Here is a 21,684-nt window from a genome sequence, read left to right as displayed (position 1 = left end):
ATGGGACAATACGGTCAATACAGTTTATTCAAAAGACATATTTGTGCAACTCGTGTCTCATAATTGTGTGGAAAAACATTGCTCTTTTGTGGACCAGTTTATATGTTTATACTGGGTTCACCAAAGTTGGAACGTTTTGCACAGCTTTAGGCCGACTTCGCCTCGTGCAAGCAAATCCATGATTTTTCCACACAATTTTGTTGTATTAAATTCTGGTTAGACCCGGCATTTATGACAAACAATATATGGCGCTGAGTAATTGCTGTAAATCCACAAAATATTTTGTGTGTGAGGCAGCGAGAAAGAGCATACAACGTCAGCCCTAAATTTAAAGGATCATAGCTGACTGCGCTGGTATTAATCACCACTGTCACGTTACCTTGCAATTTTTGCCTCGTACTTAGCTCCACCCTTTCATTTTCCAAACTCAACTGTCGCCATCTTGGCTACGTAGCAGAAGGGGCGGAGCCACGACCACTATTCAAACATACGTAGATAACAGAATAAAACAATACAATACGTAAACATACCGGTGCATTTTCAGCCAACAGGAGGACACATCGTAGGCGTAGGCGACGACGTTGGAAACGTAATTTCCAATCTGCTTTCATTTTTTTTCAGAAGATATTTTGGCAGGTAGCGAGCCGCGGTCAAATGTTGCAGTCGTCATTTCCGGTCAGTGCGCCGCAGAGTATTCGATTTGAGACGACCCTACCCCGCTGAAATTTACGCATTACTCAAGTGAGTACAGAGTGCACAAAGTGCACTACATTGAAGTGTACTTCTGGAAGTACGTGGATTGGAACACACTCTGTGTCTCAATTTGCGTTCTTACTATTTTGAGTGCAGAAGTGTGGTCACACTTAGACGTATGGCAAAATGCAGTGCACTCTAAGTACCCGGATGTTGTACTCAAAACAGTCAAAATGTTGAGTGTGGAACGCTGGACACTTCTCTCCTCCAATAGTCGCCATCTTTGCCAACAACCTATTTCAACCTTGTGAAAATGGCGGGAGAGGAAGCTGCAGCCACGGTGATTATAATAGCAAGCATCGAACTATAAAAATGTAAGTTATACATGTGTACCACTGGTTGGATAGAGAGGCCATTAATGGGTTCATTTATCCCTCTGAATTAAATTACTGCTGATACGGTGTGATGTCCGTGGCTGACTATCACAAGCTGATCTACTCAGCTTCCGGTGAGTGCACAACAGCCGAGTGTGACTTGAAACAACACTACCCGCACTAATTCACGCACTACGCAAGTAAGTACATAGTGAGCACAGTGTACTACATGGAAGTGTACTAATGGAAATATCTGAATGGAGACACAACACAGGATGGCGACGGCCAAAATGCCAAACTCAAGGCTTCAAAATCATAATCCACAAACCAATGGGTGATGTCACGGTGACTATGTCCACTTCTTATATACTGTACATTCTATGGTTATTACCAATTACCAGAAATAAGACCCAAATTGTTATAAAGTGCAAATATATTTTAAAAGTCTGGTTTCACTCATAAGTATTAAAACTTGTGTTTTTTGCTTTTTTCAGTCACAGCTGAATTTCGTCTTCCGTCTAGGACTAGGCTTCCGATTGCATTTACACTTTGATGTTAATAATGTGCTAATGTGTCTCCGACCACCTGTGGAGGTGGTGTGCATGATCAGATCAGACATTGAGATTTAAAGTGGTTTTGCACTAATTAGAATCTGATAACTCGTTAATGAAAGGTGTAGATAGGTTAAGAGTTTTGACTAATGAGCTGCATACTGTATGTCTCTGAGCTGTATACACAGATTTCTACTAAGAGACAAAAAGCACAGATAAGGATGCCTGCAAGACATCAAAAAACTTTTCTGCCATGACTTTTTTTATATACAGTCCTGCCAATCATTTGTCTCCCCCTATCACTTCCTCTCTATCTATTTTATCCATCCATCTCTTTCTCACCGAACAGACAGGGAAGATTGAAATACAAGATTTGAAGAGCATCCAGAAAAAAAAAGACCATCCACACGCCCTCTAGATGAAAACATCATTTCCATCTGCTCTTAAAGCTGCCACCTGTAGGATTTGGTATTTAATGACTTATTTGATGACTGATATTAGTCCCTTGGTGATGGTGCTTTGAAGTGGTGACTCAGTTGACTTTCCTTGAATTAATAATTAATTAATAAAACTCTACACTCTCCCTTTCCGGTATCTTTCTGTGTGATGTCTGAGCCGTCCTTTCTGTTCTGAAATGCTGATTAACTGACTGACAGCTATCCCAGATGTCGCTGATTTTGCTCACTCCATCACATTTCCCTCCACTATCTCTGTCATCAGTCCCAGATTTCTATTACACCCTATGAAGAGAAAATGACACACATGACAAGGCTTGAGTGCTGCTGCAAAGCTACTCCTCTGATACCAGAGAAAAAGGGGAAATCACTTTAGGACCACATCAAACCCCTCTGATTGAATTGATTAATCAGAGATGGAGCGATGGATGGATGGAAAAATGCAAAGTGGAAGCCTAATATACAAACCACTTTAATCATGAATCCCACCAAAGGAAACAGGATTTTCACAAGCTGCTGAGAGAACTACGGACTTCAAAATGCAGTTTGATGAATATCTTTATGTCTTTTTACAATGTGAATCAATGTGATCTATGCTTAGCAACCTCTTCATCTTCATTATTGAAGGATTTCTTTCTGTAGAAAGACGGCACATTGAATTAAATAAAATTTTTACATGAACTTCATTCCCTGTTTTTTATGAAAGGAATGGTTTTACGCTTATTAGCTGTCTTGCTGAGCGTTGATATGAGATCGACACCACTGTCAAATATGAGGCTACAGCCAGCAGCCGGTTCTATTAGTGCAAAGACTGGAAACAGGAGGAAAAGCCTAGCCTGGGTTTGTTCAAAGCACCTCTACAGTTCACTAATTAACAATTTTATTCATACAAAAATCAAAGGGTAACCAAAACTAGGCAACCAGTGGAGAGAAGTTACTGCGCCCGGTAAAGAAATAGTCTGAGAAAAGGCTTTTTTTTACGTCCTTCATAAACAATCGACCGGTTTAAAGCCTATTTTTCTTCTTTATTATAAATGTTATGTTAGCTCAACCATCTCATTTCACTTCTGGTTGCAAAAAAACAAGTTCACACTGAGAAGTATGGCACCCAAAAATCCTGATCGAAGCACCGTAAAGTGCTGGTTGATATGGTGACACCGTAATACTGGACTAGGAGTTCTATTCAAACAGACACTTGTATCGACCACAGGGGGCAAAATAAACCAGCCTTGAGCAGCTGCTCATTCAGAGAAAGACGGTTAAATAAAGAAGACAATCATACCATGCAGAGACATGCCACGAGCACCTGTGAGCAGATGTCATGCTGAGCATAGAGCTCCAGTAGTGCTTCCATAAACAGACTTAGCATGGTAAAGGGAGTGGCTTACCTTGACGACGTGTTGTAGATGTGTTGTCTCTTATGAACCGCAGTAGGCGCCTCTTTGTCTGTATAGTTTCATCCTACAGCTCACTGTGGTCACTTCTCTTCGGGTAACATTCCTCCCTGTAATATTTAAAATAAGAAAAAGATGAACATTCCCCATGTTTTGTTTTTTGTTTTGTTTTGTGGCCACTAACTTGTAAGTGACCACTGAGTGACGCTGCATTTTCTGTGGCTGCTTTAGAATGAAAGCCACCTCACGATGCCCCAGTTGACATAAAACACAAACATTAGGAATTTTACTTTAGCAGTAACTTTAAGCTTGAATCTTGATATTTGATATTACCCATCAGACAAAAATTTAGATCACTTCCATAACTTATTATTTCCAATTTTTTATACTTATTGTTTTTTTTGCCTTTAGTTAGACCCATTGAGATCAAGAATCTATTTTACAAGGGAGACTTGGCCAAGAATAACAGAGAACAGAGTTTCAACAAAAAAACAGGTAAACACATACGTAGATCTGAGGAACATTAAAAATGATCAGGTAAAACATTTGGCATTTGTCAAACAAACACAGGACTTTCACCCAGGAGACCACCGTTTGTGTCCCGTGTGAAACCAAAAGTAAACGTTGACTTTGCGCTTGTTAGGTAACGCCGTTACGCTAGTTACATAAGAAAGTCTGCTCAGGGCGGTTGCTATTTAGTTACGTAATGACATTGTTACACTTGTTACCGTTGTTACGTTGTTATGTTGTTACGTTGTTACATTGTTACATTACGTTACGTTGTTACGTTACGTTACGCTACGTTACGTTACGCTACGTTACGTTACGCTACGTTACGTTACGCTACGTTACGTTACGCTACGTTACGCTACGCTACGTTACGTTACGCTACGTTACGTTGTTACGTTACGTTGTTACGTTACGTTGTAATATGGCGTTGTTGTGTCACAATGCATTACGTCGCGTTACATCGTGTTACGTTGCGTTACATTACGAGGCGTTACATTACGATGTGTTACGTTGCATCACGTTGTTACGGTTATTATTTTAACACAAACCATAATCTTTTTTCTAACTAGTTTTGTTGCCTCAACCTAACCAATCATTTCACAACGTTAACCACGTGTCATTGTGCGTTTCTGCAAGCGTGATACGAGGCTGATATGAAACATATTTATAAAATGTATTTTGGGATCAGAAACGCCGACACTCAACGTATCCCGTGGTTTGCAGAAACATACAATGCCAACATTTGTTTCTGGAGACTGGGTTGGTAAAACAGTGTGAAATAAAAACTACATTACTAACTAGAATACCATTTTACAAGTAAGTGAATAATAAAATAAACTACATTTTTACAACTTAAATAAAGTAAGTGAATAAGGTAACGTAAATAAAGCCTTTAATCCATTCTAAATCAAAAGCCTAGCTGAATAGGTACATTTTAAGCTAATTGATTACATTAGCTGATTAGGAAGCCGATTATCCAGTTAGTGTCGGATCAATTTGTAAAGTCAATTAATTCAGAGAACTGATGAACTGAGGACAGAAGGACACCAACAGAATCTAAATGGGTGAAGGTAACAAGCAGATTAAGACAAAGTAAACACCCCCAGCATGTATACGGGGTGTATTGGATGAGGATGTTGGTTTCGTCTTTCAGTCGTTGACTTACAAATGAATTCTGTGTCCTTCAAAGTGTATAGCAGCTCTTTGCATTATGCCACAGTGCAGCGCATTACAGCGAGAGAAGGTCAACTCTGTTTACATACTGCGCTGTTAAGGTGTCAATAAATGCAGTACACTTGAGGACAATATAGCAGTATGTATGCCCTTCAGGTGTGGCAGGTGTCAGTCAAGACGTACTGTGGAGAGCATCGGCGGAGGTCTATTACGACAACAAGGTTTACCTGCACTCAATTAACCTGTGAATCATCGACTCTGTCCTCCATCTCAGTGACTGATGAGCTGCTATAGAGGGTTAAGTGTTGGGTAATTGAGCCGGGCTGCGGCGGGTTTTCTATTCTACCATCTAATTATATATATTCAGCTGGCATTCCAGGTGCAACTCAGCTTCTGATTAAATCAGCAGAGCACAGACAGAAGAGTTGCCACAGATGGTGAAAGAGCCACAGGTTGTTTAATAAGCTACTCTCAGTGCACTGCTGTCATATAGGGGAACATCTATAGAATGGTGCAAGTATAATTTCACAATATACCAGCTACCAGCTATATACAAGCTAAGCTTTAAAACTGAGCCCACTATAACCTAAAGATCGCAAGTTACGTTAAAGAAATTAGTGGTGTTAAAACTTATTTGTATTGACGCGTTATTAACACGTTGAACTTTGACAGCCCTACACTGTAAAAAGAAAAGTGTAAAATAACGGAAATTTTCCAGCAGCAGGGGCGCCAGAAAATGTCTGTTAAAAAACGGAAAAACACTGTCCGTTAATTAACATAAATAAACAGTAATTATCTTTATATAATTTGCCTTTATTACTGTAATTTTACAAGAAATATTTTACTTTTAACATATATTTATTGTTAGAATAGTCATACACCGTAAATCTAAGACCATTTACATATAAATCACAAATGAAACATGTGATTTCATGTTGCAAAAGCCCAAATTTACATTAACTCTCAGAAGTTTTGCAAAAAAATCTGTATTTTTACAAGAAATATTTTTCGAATTTCATGAAATCCTTTTCTTCTAACATAAATTAATTGTTAAAATAGAGTCATAAACATCTAAAAAACAGAATAATTATCTTTAAAAATGATCAAAAAAAGCTTAAATACAGATAATTACGATTGTGATTACAAAAAATACTGTAAATCTAAGACCATTTACATATAAATAACAAATGAAAAATGTAATTTTTACATTTTTTTCTGTCATTTTGAAATACAGACCAAAAATGTAAAATTTCTTGAAAAGAAATGTAAAAAAAAGTTTGTTTTTTTACAGTGTAATAGATACAATATGTATTTGTGATAAGCCAATATCAGCCGATATATCTAGCAAATATATTGCATGAACTGGACACATATCAAAATAGAGATGGGATATGGATGTGTTTACTAGGATCTTGCCCATGTTTGGCTGTGGTGTTTACCGCTTTGTCTTCTGTTTGAGTGCAATTTCCTGGAAGGCATTTCCAGATAGGGTTTCCACGCAGTGTTGAAAATTGCCTTTCTGACTCAGATCTACTTCAACAGAACAGTGTGGTCTTCAGGGTTTACGTGCCCTCCCCCTCCATACAACCGCCTACCAACAACACACTCTTTCAATGTGAGCCACGCTTTCTACACAAGTCTTCATATATCACAGGAGATTCCTACATCAAATGCTGCGTGTTAGTACATGGGAGAACATACAGAGTGGAGAGGCACAGAGAGGAGGAGAACCAAAAGCATGTGGGTGCAATGAAATGAAAGCAGCCAGAGGAAAGCTCAGGCAGCTTCAAAGAGAAATAACAGTGATTTTGGACTAGCGTGCCTTATGTCATTCTTACCATTACAAGCAGCTCAGGAAAGACGGATATACCGGGCCTCATGTAAGAGCTTTAAATGGTCTTACATAAAAGTTAATCGTTATGGCGCTCATCAGTATTCTCTTCCATTTTATGGTAAGAGCTGAATTTAAGAGTGCTGAGAGACCCGGTTTTCACTCACAGGAAGATCTCGTTGCTCTTTGTGCAGGTAGGAAAATGATTGTCAAAATACTTTTAACATTATCTTTATTGTGCTGTTATTTAAAACAGATTTTTCTTTTTTATTGCATCATGAGAGTAACTAATTATGCAAACATTAAATTGATTTGAAAATGGGATGCTAAGTGCAATAAAACAAGTTCTGCTTGGATGACTTTTTATTGCTCCTTACCATAACTTTGCTTTCAGGGTCTTTTAACTAATGTCTTTTTTTTTATCTAATATGTAGTCAAAGTGAGCAATTTATCATAACTATAATCCCATCCCAGAACTTTGTTTGCACCTAATTTGAATTTAAATGATTTATTTTAACCTCAGTTTTTTTATTTAGTTATTTATTTCAAAGAGTGACAGTGAAAACAACAACTCTGCATTCAGGCTGCAAAATTAATTGAAATTTTATTGAAATCGCAATATGGCCTCCTGCAATTATCAAATTGCAGGAGGCGCAATATTTGTTAAATTTATGTCATAATACCATTTTTAATTAAATATTGTCGTGCTGCAGAGATGTCCCGGCCTACACATCATATTCTACAGACTTAAGAAAAATTGTTGTAATGTGTTTTTTTAATGACAATGAGAATAATTATGTAAAAATGATCATTCCCTCTAATATCGCAAATCACATCACAACTGCAATATCAGTCAAAATAATCGCAATTAGACATTTTTTCAAATTCCTTCATTCCTACTCTGTATGATAGAAGCCTCAGGTGACTGGAGCTTTGATGAATGTTTTACTGTTGTTGTCCTCACAACATCATTAACATATAAGAACCACTGACAGTTATAGACGTATCCATATTACTGCGGTGGCACCTGACTTACAAACCTGTGTAAAACATTATAATGTATGTGAAAGATTACATTATTTAAAGTTCCTTTGACAAGAAATCAGTCCACAGATCCTGTAGAGCCGGTTATATGTCACAAATATGACCTCAAATGCCTTTAAAATAAACATTAAAGTCTTTTTTTCAACGAAATGTAGTCCTGTTCTTTTCTTGGCTGTGCTGTTATCAGCTCAACAAACTGAGACTTTGGGCAGAAATGGAGCCACAAGCCTCATAAATCTCCATTAATCCCTCATGTCTCTATCGCATTACGATTGACTTGCTGACAAAGGACCAACCAGGAACCACGAAAGACTGACAAATCTGCCTTCAGAGAGCTAATGGTGAGACGCCACCATGCATATCTCTAGCTAGTTTGGGACTCTCTAAGGTTTCCTGGCATAAATTCCACTTTCCATCATGCCTTTTTGAGTTTTTATTAAAACGATGCATTTCTTCTGATTACAATACAAGAAATCATGAAGTTTCATCTATAAATCATAAGTCATTTCTGCAGGGTTTAATCAACTCCACACACCACCTTCACGTCAGACTGTGGAGGTGTGAAGTGGTACATTAATGTTATTTTTTTTCTCCTCTAAGCCTGTGTTATAATAAGCAATTTCAGACAAGTGCTTTGAGATTGAATAACTTCCACATTCACACAGAATATACTGTCATCTGTCTGAGGATGCAACCGTGATTAACAAACATCTCTGCTCCGACTCTCACTGCAAATGTGTTCAGTTTCTCTCTTCCAACACAGTAATAAGAGTGCTGCAGGGATGACGTATTTTTGTAGCCAGGAAATTAGCATTGCCCTCTGTTCCCTCCACAAAATGCCAATGGGATTGTTCCATTCGGTTTTGGATTAGAAAGTAAATAAGCTCTGTGGCAAACAATGTTTATGATGCTCATACGTTGTGTTTTGTAAGATAATCTCTACAAATGAACACCACTTGTATGATTTGACAAAACGTTGAAATTTCTTCAGCTTGTGTTAACCACAGACCTTAGTTCAGGCATCTAACTATAACCCATTCAAAAAAACCATTGACTTCCAGACGAGGGAACAGGAAGTGATAAAATGCTAACTCATTTCCGGGTTTCAGGACTCATTCCTGCACCACTCAATGGTGTCGGTCTTTGAAAGCGCAACACATAAATCAGCCGCCGAATTTGTCTATAAAAATATACTTGAAAACTGCTAGTATGTTGTCGAGCCACCTCTGAATATTAAAGTTACTACAAGGAACTTTTAACTGATTATGAAACCGTCTCAATTAAATACCGATGCCTCCATATGAACTACATAAGTAAATAAGACCATCAGTGAGAAGATTGGCTATTTCTATATAGCTATTCCTAGTGCCTGTCATCGGTTCTGATACCCCGCAAAATCAGACGAAACACTATGCTTTTACAGGTTCACCACAAAATCCATCAGCTCAGACTCCAGTGGGGCCTCCGGCAGCGACCAGCCCCCCATGGACAGACCCATATCGCCTTCGACCTGCAGTCAGAGCTCCGTCGGTCCCCGTTGGGAGCCAATACCGCCACCACGCTGCTGGAGTTCCAGGCCGTATTGCTGGGCCAGCTATGAGGGAAGGGAGGCACGGGAGAACCAGAACCTGACTGTCGGACCCTGTTGCAGTAAAATGAGAGGTTTTCTAAAGGGACTCTGGTGCTCGCAAACACTACCGCTTTTGTCCACAGGGAGCGCCAAAATCAACACAAAATGAAAGTCCCTCGTAGTAGCTTTAACTAAATCAAGCAAAACCTGCGAGCTTGTTCCTGCCACTACACTCATGGTACTTCCTTTTCACTGCTACACAATACAGAAATTAGTGATTTGTTCAGGATACATTAGCATAGCATTGGTCACAGAAAGTTTGAAAGAGACAAACGATGGCGTTTTAACCAGAGGAAGACGCAAATCCACCGTTTTAGACTCCATTAGTCTGAGTCACACTTCTCATGTGTCTTCTTGACAGCGTTCTGCTACAGAAATAAATGCTTTCAGCAGGACAACAAAGAGAGAATGAGAACTATATTTTTTGGCTGGAGCAGATCTTCTAAAACATCTAATTTTCATACTGATAGTGACTAAAATTAATTATGACAATAATTGATGATAGCCAGTGATCATCCTTGACAGCTAGACGATCATTTTCGCTTGCTGCAGAACGGCCTCATTCAACACATTCACGGGAACAATGTGACTCATCCTTTTGGATTAATGACATTTTAGATATATTGCCTCTGAATGCTACTATTATGTGCGTGTGAATTGTGAATGTCCCTGTTAAGGTCTCTGCAGAGTCTCCTCTTAAATGAAATGTCTAGTCACAGTGCCGCTCAGGTTTTAAATCACTTCACTCTCATCTCACTCACATCTGCAGTTTGAAACTCTTAATGCAAAACCTGGAGACAGTTTGAAATGAAATCCAGCTCATCTAATCAACAAAAATGAAGGCTGTGTCATTATATTAGCAGTAGTTTTAATTCATATCTTAAGTTAGAATTGATTAGACACCATAAGCAGACCAAGACCAAATCAATAACAATGATCTGTTGCCCCTAAAGACTCAGTTAACATGCTCTATTTGCCTCAGCTTATCGAGTGAAGACTGCATGAGCTTCATCATCTCTCCTCCAGCCGGGCAAAACAGACTCCCAACTGGTGCTCAATACCATCATGAGGTCTGAAGCATCCCATCCATTATCACAGTTAACGCTATAAATTGAAAGTAGTTGCACCCGGAAATCAATAGAGAACATCTATGTTTCGATTTTGACCCGTCTAAGGAAAGTCTCTTGACCAGTGAGGGGTGTCGTATTTGTAAAAAAGCTTGTTAGAGCTTTGAACTGGGAGGCGCTCAGCGGCAGGCTTACTGTGTTTACCGTTGAATCAATACCGCTTGCTCCAACACCGGTTGCTTGACCAAACATCAGAGCGACAATTATCAAGATATAAACAATCAATCACAATCATTGATTACGTCAACTCACTATCAACTCCTCCATAAATAGACAATGGTGGTTTGTTTGTAGCCACGTCAGCGGCATGGCTCAAGGGATCAATATCTCAATGTCTGTCTGTCGGTCCACTACTTTGGTCCAAACTGAAATATCTCAATAACTACTGGATGGATTGCCATGAAGGTTTGTACAGACATTCATGTTCCCCAGAGGATGAAGCTTGCTGACTGGTGATCCCCTGACTTTTCCTCTGGTGTCTCAACGACGTTGAATGTTTTCATTTAAATGCTGTGAAATTTGGTCCAGACATTTGTGTTTCCCACAGGATGAATTGTATAAACTTTGGTGACAAACTTTTACTTTTTTTACTTTGTCCAACACATGCAAAACTAATGACTGCATGCTAGCAAATTGCATTGCATGCTAAATTAGGATGGGGAACATGGTAAACATTCAAATTGTCCTTGAGAGCATGTTAGCATTTAGTTCAAAGCACCAGTGCGGATACAGCCTCACAGAGCTGCTATCATTGCTGTAGTATTTGAAGTATTTGGCAAGTGTTCATTGTATCTGCATTCAATCATTGGACAGTAAAAAGGCAACACATTTAAGCTGTACAGCAGTTTACATGTCATCATTTCACTGTTTTGTAGGGCTGTGTATTGGGTGCCATGCCATTGTTTGAGCAAAAACCAATAGTCTGAAAAATGTCACTTTGGATCGAAAGTCCATTTGTCCAACAGCCTGTTATCCTGAAAACAAACGCCAATTAGTCCATCAGTGCAACGAGCAGAAGCACATGGCTATTGCATCGCAATTAATCAAAATGTTATCGAACTGCAATTTTCATATCACAGTTTTTCCTTAACATTGCAATATTTGTTAAAGCAAAATGTGTGTCAAAATACCATTTTAAATTAAATATTGTGGTGCTGCAGAGATGTCCTGACCTACACATCCTATTCTACAGACTTAAGAAAACATATGTTTGGTACAAACCCCCACAAAAATCACACCATGAGCATATGTTTTTCAATGAAAATGAGAATGATGTAAAAATTATCATTCCCTGTAATATTGCGAATCATATTGCAATATCAGTCAAAATCAAAATCAAAATTTAAAAATCATGCAGCTCTAATTAAAATACAGTCTGACAAAAAGGAATAGGAAATAAATCCGTAAATATCTGATCAAAGAGGAAGTAAAAGTATTGATGTTCAAAACTCAGGTCCAACTGTGACGAGACATCAATTTTCCAGAGCACACCTAATTATTAATTGACTGAAAATGTTACATACAATAGATTAAAAGAAACCAGAGGGTATTCAATTTGAGAGGATGCCGTTGGGCTGATTTGCTTTAAAATGAGAGACATTATAATATTTTCATTTAATGCTGATTCGCTCTAGGTCAGTTTAGGATCCTTCGCCATCACGCTGGCTGATGACGTTTAATACGGCACTCGAGCTTTGGAAGGAACATTTTAGTCCCCGACAGATTGCCTCGGGTACAAAATGGGTGAGCAGAGGACAAAACATTGAACCGGACTATCAGGACACCTGGAGGAAACCTTATCAAAGCTACACAGTCAGATGTCCGCAGAAAATGATGAAAAACATTACATCCTTTCACCCAACTTGCTCCAAGTTATGAAAAAAAAAAAAGGAGCGATGACTGAAAGTTCTTGTATTCTGTTGAGGGTGGGAGGATTAAAGATTGAGAAGGACGCCAGAAGATGAGAAGAGAATGAGAGAGACTATCTGAACGAGCCCCTTGCAGTGGGGCAGATTACTGGCGTCTATGGTGTTCACACAGATTTCATGAAGCTAATATCAAAGCAACAGCTGGAGGAAAAGGCCAGGCGGAGACACACGAGGACAGCCGCAGAAAGGGAATGAGAAATGCAATCTACGTAATAGAGGAGGAGCACGTGTGTGTGTGTGTGTTTCCATGTATATATTCATACACAGCTCAGCACCCGCCCACCCTCTGCCTCTTTCACTTTAAAGGACATCTTCTGGTGAAACTCAGTGGGCTCGCTCTAATATTTTATACAGCAGCAGCAAACGAAAACCTTGGGATGAATTCAGAACCCCTCTGATTGGGAACATCTTAAAAAATGCAAACCCCATCAAAGAGCCCCACTCTGAATCCATATGACGATGCAGCTGGCTCTCACTGAAACTTATTTTTAACTCTCAACAGCTACTTTCTTCTGGCCTTGATGTAAACCCTGTGGGCTTTGATTATTACAGTAAAAGCTCTTCCCATTCTTTGGGAAATGCTTTCACCATTTCCTCAAACACATTTTTCTCAGACAGGGGATGTGTGTTTTTGTTTAACTTGGCATGTTGTCATTACTGCATCTAACAACTTATATTATGTAATGGGTATCTGTGAGTCATTTATTTGGTTATTTTGGATCGTATCGCAGCGGTGCATCTTAAAACAGTTTAATAGTGTATCGGAGTTAATGTCCTGTGGAAGATAATCTGGCATAGATTTATGTGGGTACACAATACACGAGATACACGCCTGATTCCCCCTCCCGACAATCGTCAACAAAGCCCCGATTTTTTGATGGTTCTAAAGATTATCTTTCCAGATATTGTGATGGTGTGAGGTATGTGAAGAGTGTTTTTTACGATCGGCTCAGTAAATATTGAACATGTTTAATATTTACAATCGGATATGCTGTTGTGTGTGGGGAACCTCGAGGACAGCCGATGACGCAGTCACGTGGGAAAGAACTAGAGCCGACCCGAATGCTCCAAAGCTTCGACCGTTGCCATGGTAATCAACCCCAAAATCAGTATTTGAATGCTTCGTTTTTATATATATGTATGTGTATATTTAAGTATGTAATAATAATGTAGAAATCCCCAAAAAGCCCATGAAATAATCTAAATCAGAAATACTTTATTGATCCCAGGTGGGAAATTGGGGTAAGGAAAAATTCCCACAACATTATTCATTATTCATATTCCATTATTATTAGTTATTCTCAGATGAATATCAGTGTTTGTTATGTTTAGAGGTACAGTACGGCACTGTCCTGAAGCTTCGAATATCTTTGAATATTTCTCACCAAAGCTTTGAAGCTCAAAAGATGTTATTCAGGACAGCCCTAGAAGGAACAATAGTCAATTGAAAACCAAGCTGACACCACCGACTTATGCAAAAGCTAATGTAAAACGGTAAGCATAAAGTAGTAGTAAGATGGAGCTCAGACATGGAGGACCAACTTGTTGATTTGTAGCAACAACACAAGTGTTTATTTAACCTGTCTCAATGACTTCATCCATATTTTTTCTTTTCTTTTTTTCGTACATTTTCAGTATAAAATAGTACAAAAATTGTGCCATTGCTGTCGTTATGTTTGTTTACATTAAAGTCATGTTTTGATCGCGAGAGATTTTGCAAGATTAACATTTTTTTTAGTCGGGATTCTTGTTTTTTGCCAACTCGTTGCTCACCACACACTATACTATAGGAATAAAACTGTTAAATGTATCATAACATGTCGTTATGTGTGGGCTCTCTCACATTTTCAACATCTGGTAAGATTTGAAGAATCGTTTAGTGTGGGCCAGCCATGAAACAGAGTTCATACTAGAGAAGACAGTTTACATTCAGCTTCCCTTTTTCTATCTTTATTAATTGAGAGGGCGCTCATAAGTGATATTATACACCATACTTCAATGAGATAGAGCTTCAACAATATTACTCAAACTCTGCAGCTGCTTCAATGACAATAAATGAAGCAGTGTGACTTTGTTTGAGTTGAAATCTGGCGGTCAAATGAGCCTCGTAAATCCTCATTAGAAATCATAATATTATGAATACATGTGTCCCCTCAACTATTAATCAATTACCACATTAATATAAACAGATTGATTGTAAGCCAGCTGCTGCTGTAAAAAACAAAATGTTTATTAACAGTTTTTTTAAATGAAATGCTGTTTGACATTAAAATCTACATTTCAGCACATTTAATACTGACAACAACAAAATAAGCTGCTGCATCATGGCTGAAAGTCTGACTGATAATTATTCATTACTTTCTGCAGTCGAAAATAATGTTTAATATTTTAAATTTCAAGTTAATGAAATCACATTTTATCCTGTTAGACATTTGGGTGAAATTGTCATAATTAGCATATGAATTGAGTTATGGCCAAAACATGTTTTGTGATGTCACATTGACCTTTGACCACCAAATTCTAATCAGTTCATCTTTGAGTCCAAGTGGATGTTTGTGCCAAATTTGAAGAAATTCCCTCGAGGCATTCCTGAGATATCCATCCTGATCTCACTCCACCGATTGGCCCTCAGTATCGGAAACCAACGCAAGGAGGCACCCTACGGTCCGACGCTTGGAGCGAGTGACATAGTATTAATAGCGTGAGAATCCGCAAAGTGTGGCAGGAGGGGTGGTGGATGGGTCAAACAAACTAAAAGTAACGTTGACTTATTTTGTCACATCAGTCGCTAGTCACGAGTCGCTAGTCAGTGAAGTTAACGTCAACCACGACCGTTTCCTAGTTTATTTTGAAAGGACACTATACATGTAACGAGCGTATATTGACACGCCATCCCTGACAACTCCAAAGTAACACAAGAGGGGTATCCTGTGCGTCGGTTTCTGATGCCGAGGGGTGCTGACCAAGCGACGGTATTTGACAAGCTGGGAGTGAGAATGTGTTGGACAGACGGATAACCAGAAAACACAATGCCTCTGGCCATGACTGTCGCCTGCACGGAGGCATAAAAAGGTCCCCGGGGAAATATTACAAATGTTCTCTCTCATAGCCGCTGAGGGGGTTTACCTCACTAATTAGCTATCCAGCCTGCAAACTGATGTTAGCGGTGCACTTCTTCCAGAGGATGTTTGTCATGTGGCTCATTCAGCAGGCCCAGGTGCAGCACAAGACATGTGTCTTTGTTCTGAAGTTAGATAAGAATGAGACATTTGCAGGAAAGCTAATGAGGGTTGTTGTTCAAAGTCTGTGGCTCTCGTTATGTGCAACAAGCTGCTGTTTGGCTGTTAGTCAGCGTGACCATCTGCCTGAAACAGAACTGTGATTTTACTACTTTATGCAAATACAGTTTGAAGTGAAACAATTTGAATTTACCTCTTTTGCGTACTGATTTTTTTTTCTCAAAGGAGAGCACAGCAGGATATTATAAGAGTCTAACCTGCAGCAGCATAACTGTAATGGTCAGAAAGATTAATGCTACTGTAGCTGCCCGCATACAAATAATTTGAACTCCTGTAAACCTTCACTATCCATTTATGGAGAAAAAAAAACAGCAATTTGTCCTGAAAGAAAAAGTAGCCATTAGTTGCTATGCATTCAGGCTAATTGGCTGCCTAGCATGGGCTATAGTCTTGAACTGTACTTCCATCAGGAACACTCTCTCGCTATGAAGTCATTATTATCTGAACAGTTACAGTAGAGTTTGGTGGCACAGGTGCTGATCTGTTCTCTGCTCTCTGTGCTGCTGTGAGCTGTATGCTGGAAATTCAGCAGGGAACAGAACAAAGCCGGCAGAAAGTCACAGAGAATATACAGAATTTCAAGTGAGGAGCAGAAATCATCACTGTATATTCATTAGCGGGGAACCAGAATGGAGGAAGTTGACAGCGGTGGGGAAGCAACCAGCTCATATCAACAACAGTGTGACAGACACATGGAGAATCCACAGGCATGGATGTTACCGACACCTTAAATGGATCAATAATGATAGATGGGTGATTGGTGTTTTTTAAGATGACGGCACATGATTGATGTAGGCGATGCATTGCGATTTTTAAGTATTGCGATTCAATATTACGATTTATTGCGATTTTTCTTTTAACTTTTTTAACACCAAACGATGGGAAAAAATTGAATCATACACTTCTAGGAACTTTTACTTTGAAAAATATCTAAATTAATGCATTAAAAATGTTTGATTTTCAGCATGTATGTAATCAGAGATGTCGTGAAGTCAAATGTATCAGTCATTGTCAGGAATTATTTATTAAATTTTTTCCAGCAGCAACCCGAAAATAAAAAAATAAAGACATTTTCCTCACAAATTAGCGATATTTTCTTTTTGATTTATAAGGGACATGTAATGATTTATATTGGTGAATATAATCCAATCAATATTATATTCATATATGTATTTTTTATATACAGTTCCCTTTGTTAACACCTTATTTTGAAAACCAGATGTAGTCACACGTGTATACTTCCTCTTACTTCGCCAAGCCGTCGCTAGCTCTACCATCAGCTCTGTTCTGTTTTAAATCCATATTATTATTGTATTCAGCCTGATGTAAGTGTATACATAGTCTATATTAAACAGTATGTTTTCCTTCCAACATCTCAGATTCAAGCCTTCACTGATTACTCACACACACACTGAAAACCCTGTTTACCTCACCCAGACACAAAGCCTGTCTGCCTGACATGGACTTATATAAAAAGCGTACACATTCACACTTTCATTAACACAAGGTCAGACAATCAGATCATATATACACACAGACAGAGCTGGGAGCGTGCTTAAAGGTACACAGTGTATGTGGGCTGCCAGGCTCCCTCTCTGTTAGTGTCAGCGCTCTGGGTTAAAAGCCTTTAATATGAAAGATGTGGTGACTACAGCGACATGAAAAAAATAACATAATAAGTCTGAGAGGAGATGTTGGAGGAAGGGATGGAGAAAGACTGGAAGGGAGGGAAAAGAGAAGTGCTGAAAGGAGAGCAGGAAAAATGGAAAGCCCTCCAGTACTCCTCATCTCTCTAGTAGGGCTGCAACTAATGATTATTTTCATTATTATTTTCGATTAGTCTCCTGATTATTATCTTTTGATTAAAATGGTACTCCAGCGATTCAGCACTGTGCTCCCATAAAGTTGGAGGCCTGCGAGAGATTTAATTATGAATGGCCAAAGTGGAAGCAGCAGAAGCAGAGATGTCCTCGATTTTAGAATCAAGTATCGAGCTCCAAAAACACTGGATCCTACATTTCCCATAATGCAAATAACTCATTTTAATTCCGTGATACATCAGACCGGCAATACGTCATAAGGAATATTAGACATGTGTATAAAACAAACGTTTGTTTAACAAGAGATGAAGGCAAACGAACTTGCACTGCACAAAATTGTACAAAATGGTCAAGGTGACGTCTTCAAATGACTTTTTTTTGTTTGAACAACAATCCAAAACTGAGAGATATATTCTATATACATTAATATAAACACATTTAAGAAGCTGGAAACAGTGAATATTTTACATTTTTGTTTTATAAAAGATTCATTTAGAATAAGTTTCTGTCGATTAAAAAATCAACAGATCGACTACTCACTTCAGCTCAACTTTTTAGGATGATAACTTTTCTGAAAGTCCAACAGAGAGGAGTCAAGCAGTCACACATCACGTATCACTGTTGACTTTGTCTCGATGATACGTACAACAGGTCAAATGCAATCAGGATTTATTTTCTCTCCCTCTCTCACATCCAGACGCAAACATAGACGCCGCTTCTTCTCCATCTTTATCTCCAGATGTGTCTGTCTCCTGGCCTTACTTATTTTTTCCTCTTACACTGTTTCTTGGTGTTGAAACTGATATTTGATTCAGTGCGTTAATGCTTAATTAAACTAAAATGAATCACAAAAGCAGTCCTAGAGATTGCTTTGCTAACGTCATCAGTACGTCATCAAGCCTCAATTCAAAATAGAACATAACAGTGCATTTCCTCTCTGAAATGGAGCCAGAAAAGGATTTCAGACCTTCCTGTCTCGACCTATACGGCCAATAAAACACTTAATACCGTGGGATAGATAATAACACTTGGCAAAGCAGCCACCTTCTTGCCAGCCTACACCGTAATAAATCAGTTCTTATCACTCATTTCTCCTCAGATGCACATTAATGACTCAAACCTAAGAGTGTTTAAGCTCTAAGCACAGACGTTTACAGTGAGGAGTAGGGAGACATTTCTGCACTTTTCATTAAAAGGTCGACTCCATCTGCGTTCTCCACTCAGCCGTTAGCAAAAAGCTGTGATGTAGGTTACAGCGCTGATAAACAGAAGCAGCAGAGCATATTTTAGCCACCTAAAAAATCATATCAGTTTAAGTGTACGCTATATTTAGAATATTTTCACCCTGTGTCCGACTCACCGGCCAAGGGGAAGGGTAGATGAAAAATCAACCACCAAGCATATTTTTTACCGGCCAAAATAATAAATTGTCTTTTTGTGTCACATATACATTTGTTTCAGTACATTTCATTAAGACAATATGGTATTATGTTGAATACAAACTTAAAGAAGAGACCAGAGCAAATTTCAAAGCAAAATAATTTAAATATATTGACAGTTAATTAATTCAAGCTGAATACTAGGCTTGCATTGTTTTGCAAGTCACAAGTAAGTCTCAAGTCTGTGCAATCAAGTCCCAAGTCAAGTCCCGAGTCCTAAACAAGTCATAATGCGCTCTTCACCAAACAGAGTACCTGGATCCAGCAGGTGCTCAGTAACATAACGTTAGTTCTTCATAGTTTTCACCTGGACCTTGATTGGATGCTGTCAGACTGGTTCAAACAAAGTGGATCTGGGGAGTTAAATGTAAGAAAATCAAATACACGTGCCAATAATATTCACCAAAAAGAGTCCAGAGTTCAACAAAAAAACACCACTTTTCAGAGATTCACTAATCAATAACAAAAGATAGAAATTCTGCCTTATGAGAGTTCCTCGCCAAACGGAAAATCTACTCGCATTTGGCGCTTGGCGGGTGTTAATTTCGAGTTTTCACCGCTGTATATTGCTGTAAGATAGCCGTTTCCAACGGGGAACTGTAGACGTTATATCGCTGTCTTCAAAGCCACCAGACTCCTTTGACAAAAACAGTAATTTTACCTCGCCGAGCACAGGAGTTGCTGCTCTACCGCTGCTTCGGTCGGTTAGTTTGTTTGTGTTATTGTGTGACTTTGTCCGAACTAGCGTGGCGTCCACAGCAGTATATTACTTTGCTGCCGTGCTGATACTCCTGTCTGCTTCTCCAAACTGGGGGCGTGCCGACCGTCATCTACTTTAGGTAATACACACTGACTATAGATAAGTACCTCATACAACCACATTAGGAGGCTGGCTAGGGGGTTTACAAGTAACAACGTCATCATGCAGAAACCTACGTCAAGTCACGTGGAAAAATGTTTTTGAAGGGCTTGGGAAAATAGCATTTTGACACTAAAACATACGTACTTCGAACAAACTTGTTATGTTCGGATTTGAATACATAAGAAACACCACTGGGAAGCTACAGAATCATGCCTGCGTGCTGCAAACAGAGATCCCAGAGTCGTTAAGCTGCAGGACACATGCAGCGTCAAACCTCAGTTACAATCACCTGTCACCTCCGTCACACTGTGTAGCTGTAGATGTCGCTCAGGAGAACCACACATTAAGCCAAAGTCTACAGAAATGACTGAAGGCAAAGATCAGAAGGAAGCGAAGCGTTAAAAAGAGGACACATGTTGAGACGTTCTAGCCTTGTTGCAGATGACTGAACATCACCCACTGCCTGCCAGCCTTACCATGACCTAAACTAAGTCCGCCCTGGGAGTCCAATGCAGAATGAAGATAAATGGTCAAAGGCCAATTTTAGACCATTTGGTTTAGACAACATTATTGTACGGCTGCTTGTGTTTAGACAAAATTTCACATTTGAGAACTTGTCTTCTGGGTTTTGTACAAAAACATGTATGTATTAGGAATGTCAAAGTTAACGCGATAATAACGCATATTCGTTTTAACGCCACTAACTTCTTTAATGCATTAATGCAACAGTTTTAAAGCTAGAGGGAAAATACTGGTATCATATAAAAACAGAAATGCTAAGGAATCTATTGGTACCAACCATGTCATGAAGGAGGCTAAATAATGATCCAAACTTAAGCAACATTTTACATTTGCATAAAGCAGCATATTTGCCCACTCCCATGTTGATAAGAGTATTAAATACTTGACAAATCTCCCTTTAAGGTACATTTAGAACAAATAAAAATGTGTGATTAATTTTCGATTCATATTTTAATCGAGTAACAGCCCTATTTTGTATTTTTCAAAAGTAAAAAAGGCAGGTTTCATATCAGCACTTGTATTCAATAGTTTTAAGCGACACCCAGCCCTTCACAAGTCAGCCTTTCTTCATTTTCCATTGGTGTTGTTTGTCTTATAAGGACAGATTTTCAATTTTGCATATGTCCCCTCTCACTCTCCTCCAGAGATTTGCCTTTTCAAACAAATGGCTAATCTCTGAGGAAATGTGCAAATAGCACAAAATGAGACAGAGCAGATTGTGATAGCGGTGCACTGTGCGGCTGTTCATATGGAATCTTAATAGGAAACGGCACACAATCCTGTAGGCACACACACATATTTCCTGGAACAAAATCTCTCTCTGCTCTCCCTGAAATGAATTCACTTTCCAACATCAGCCAGAGGAAAATGTCATCTCCAGCAAAGCAAAACTAATTTAGAATAGAATAAATGATGTACCTGCCCAATTGGCAAACACTAAAACCTCTGATCCCTTGTTATACGCTTCATTTCTTTCTTTTGACACCATGATAACCGATTGAACAGCAGGAATACTCAGTCAGTCTCAAAGAT

The 21,684-nt window shown here is 38.9% G+C and overlaps 1 protein-coding gene across 1 annotated transcript in view; it reads right to left on the bottom strand.

Annotated features, from left to right (window-relative positions):
* thrab (thyroid hormone receptor alpha b) overlaps positions 1–21,684 on the bottom strand; it is a 282,111-nt gene that overhangs the window by 216,705 nt on the left and 43,722 nt on the right. Inside the window, exon 2 of the mRNA XM_037755729.1 lies at positions 3,462–3,577. The gene's annotated coding sequence lies outside the window, so the exon portion shown is untranslated. The remainder of the gene's footprint in view (positions 1–3,461; positions 3,578–21,684) is intronic.

The sequence above is a fragment of the Sebastes umbrosus genome, chromosome 20, assembly GCF_015220745.1.
Source record: "Sebastes umbrosus isolate fSebUmb1 chromosome 20, fSebUmb1.pri, whole genome shotgun sequence".
In the NCBI taxonomy this organism is placed as follows: domain Eukaryota; kingdom Metazoa; phylum Chordata; class Actinopteri; order Perciformes; family Sebastidae; genus Sebastes; species Sebastes umbrosus.
Note: the sequence above shows the minus strand (reverse complement) of the source record. Positions and strands in the feature narration are given on the sequence as shown.